Raw genomic sequence first — 3,385 nt, 5'->3', positions numbered from 1 at the left:
TATGATCAAGTGACAGGTGACTTCTGGAGGTACAGATCTCCAGTTGTTCTTGGTTGTTAAGTGCCATCGAATTTGTTCTAACTCATAGTCCCCTTATAAGGTTTCTGAGGAGTTGCTGATGGATTGGAACTGCCGTCCATGTGGTTAGCAGTCCAGTGCTTATCCTACATCTGCACACCACAAGACTTTTACAATGTTTACCTGTACAATTTAGTGACATTAATTACTTTAATCATGTTCTTCAGTCTTCAACACTGTTAATTTCTAAATTTTCCTATTACCCTTAACAGAAACTTAGTGCCCACGAAGGACCGACTCTCTATTTCTCCCTGCTGTCCTTGGAAAGCACAGGTTTCTTTACCCTTGCCTCTTTTGCATAGTGCGTGTAATATTTATCCTTTTTCAACTGACTTATTTCACTCAACATCATCTTTTCCAAATTTATCTATGTCATAGCATATGTCTCTTTATGGCTTACTAATATTCCATTGTATATACATATCATATTTCATTTCTCCACTTACCTGTTGATAAACACTTGGGTTTTCTTACCTTTTGGTGATTGTGATTAATGAGGTAATGGACACTGTTGTATAATTATCTGTGTACATTCCTGCTTTCCAATCTTTTGGGTATACAGCTAGAAGTGAAATTGTTGGGTCATATTGTAATTGTATTTTTAACTTTTTGAGGAACTGGCTGTTCTGTACCACAGCTGTTCAGTTTTACAATTCCACCAGGGCTGGATGAGGGCTCCAAGTTCTTCATATCCTAGGCAACACTTGCTTTCTGTTTTTTTGTTCATAGTCAATCTGGTAGAGGTGAAATGGTATTATCGTGGGTTTGATTTGCAGATCACCAAAGACCCTGAGGAACCCTAGTGGTGTGGTATGTGACTCATTAACCGCAAGGTCAGCAGTTCAAATCCACTAGCTACTCTATTGGAAAATGATGCCGTTTTCTGCTCCTGTAAAGATTACAGTCTTAGAAACCCTATACAGGGCTGCTACAAGTTGGAACTTACTTGAAGGCACACAACACACAACGCACACAACACACAAAGATGAGGGTTGATATGATGACCGGAATGCTGAAACTTCAGACCATATGAAACTTTTGGAGTCCTGGTGTGATGCTGTAGGATATACACTGGATGGCTAACCACAAGGTTGAGGGTTCAAACTCACCAGCTTCCCATCAGAAACCCCTATCATGTCACTACGAGTCAGAACCAACTTGATGGGACATACCAACAAGAACACAGACACTGATTTATACCATCCTGAGTCGTAATTTACCCTCCGGCCATTGGTGGTGTTGTTTTTAATTTTAAAAACCTGGAAGCCCTGCTGGTGTAGTAATGAAGCACTTGGCTGCAGTTCCGAGGTCAGCAGTTCGAATCCACCAGCCAGTGCATTGAAGAAAGTTGTGGCAGTTTGCTTTCATAAACTTTAGTCTTGGAAACCCTATGGGGCAGTGCTACTTGAGCTGGTCCATATCAGCTTGTTGGCAGTGGCGGGTTTGTTGGGTTCAAAGACACTGAGTATCTTTTCATGTACCAGGTGGTTATTTGTATATCTTCTTTAGTGAACTGTCCACTCAAGTTCCTTGCCCATTTATTCATTGGACTGTTAGTCTTTTTGTTGCTAAGTTGTAGGGGTTCTTTATATATTCTGGAAATTAAGCCCAGTCTCATGTATAATTCCCTCCAAATTTCTCCCTAGCTGTAGGCTGTTTCTTCACTTTCTTCATAAAGTCCTTTGATGCATAAAAGCTGTACATTTTAATGAAGTCCATTTGTTTGTTTCATCTTTTGTTGCTCATGTTTTGATGTCATATTTATGAATTCACCATCAAAAAGTAGATCTCAAAGCATTAACTTTACATATGTTTCTAAGAGTCATGGCTTAGTTTCTTACAGTTAGGTAGGTCCTTGATCAGTTTTGAGGTTTTTATATATGATATGCTATATAAAGAGACCATTTGTTTCCCCATTGAATGGACCTCATACCTTGTTGAAAAACAGTGCACGATGGAGAAAAGACTGAAATTTCAAAGCCTTCAGTTTGCATGGATCCACAATCAATGCTCATGAAAGCAGCAGTCTAGAAATCAAACGGCTTTTTTTTTTTTTTTTTTTAAAAGAAGAGCCAGTTTATTAATTTCTGAAACTTTGCCATACATTTCTATCAGGTGTGAATAGTCACCAGCCACACATGCTCCAACCTGTGTAGCCAGCAAACAGGGTCTATCAGCAGACCAAGCCAGAGAGGTGCACGGGGGCAGCTCTGCCTGCTACTTGTCCTGATAACTTCCTGCTGCAGTTCATCAACTATGATCTCGCCCTCCAAGCCCCAGATCTTGATGCTAGGGCCTGTGGTAGCACAGAGCCAGTAGCGGTTGGGGCTGAAGCATAGAGCATTGATGATGTCCCCACCATCTAGGGTATAGAGGTGCTTACCTTCGTTGAGTTCCAGAGCATGGTCTCCAGAAGCACAGAGGGAACCATCTGGAGAGACTGTCACAGTGTTCACGTACCCTGTGTGGCCAATGTGGTTGGTTTTCAGCTTGCAGTTAGACAGGTTCCGTACCTTGACCAACTTACCCCAGCCACAGGAGACAACGATGGGGTTGCTGCTGTCGGGTGAAAAATGAACGCAAGACACCCACTCTGAGTGGCTCTCATCCTGGACAGTGTACTTGCAGGCATCCAGAGTATGCCATAGCTTGATGGGTTTATCTCGCAAGCCAGACACAATCTGCTTGTTGTCAGAAGGGAATGCCACACTGAGCACATCCTCGGCATGTGGTGGTGCCTGTGGTGAGATCTCAGAGGCATAGCAGCGTTCCATCCCAGGAGACAGAGAGGGCAAACTGGCCATCAGAAGAGATGACCACATTACTAACAAAACAGAGTGACTACACAGAGCACATTGGGGTATGCCATAGTTGGTCTCATCCCTGGTCAGCTTCCACACGATGATGGTCTTATCTCGAGAGGTGGGCAATACCATGTCTGAGACCTGCGGAATGGAAGCAATTTGTGTCACCCAGCCATTGTGACCCTTGAGGGTGCCACGAAGGGTCATTTGTTCAGTCATGGAGGGGGTGAGTGCGGGGGTCACAGCAAAGAGGATGGCAACTGATAGCTCAGAGATACCAGCAGCACAGCGGTTCCTGCTGTCGCTCAGCGGTGAAAAAGTCAAATGACTATTGCTTGAGGCAAACGTGTGTGCAAGACCTCTAGAAAGTATTCAAGAGCAAAGACATAACTTTGAGAACAAAGACGTGCCTGACCTAAGTTGTGGTTTTTTACAATCACCTTATGTGCAAGTGAAAGCTGGGACAACATATATGGAAGACCATAAATGCATTTGAATTATGG

At 43.1% G+C, this 3,385-nt stretch overlaps 1 pseudogene; it reads right to left on the bottom strand.

Annotated features, from left to right (window-relative positions):
• Positions 1 to 2,203: 2,203 nt before the first annotated feature.
• On the bottom strand, positions 2,204 to 3,149 carry LOC102832071 (annotated as a pseudogene).
• Positions 3,150 to 3,385: the final 236 nt, after the last annotated feature.

This window comes from Chrysochloris asiatica, unplaced genomic scaffold, assembly GCF_000296735.1.
Source record: "Chrysochloris asiatica unplaced genomic scaffold, ChrAsi1.0 scaffold00265, whole genome shotgun sequence".
NCBI classification, from domain to species: domain Eukaryota; kingdom Metazoa; phylum Chordata; class Mammalia; order Afrosoricida; family Chrysochloridae; genus Chrysochloris; species Chrysochloris asiatica.
This window is presented reverse-complemented; position numbering and strand designations above follow the sequence as displayed.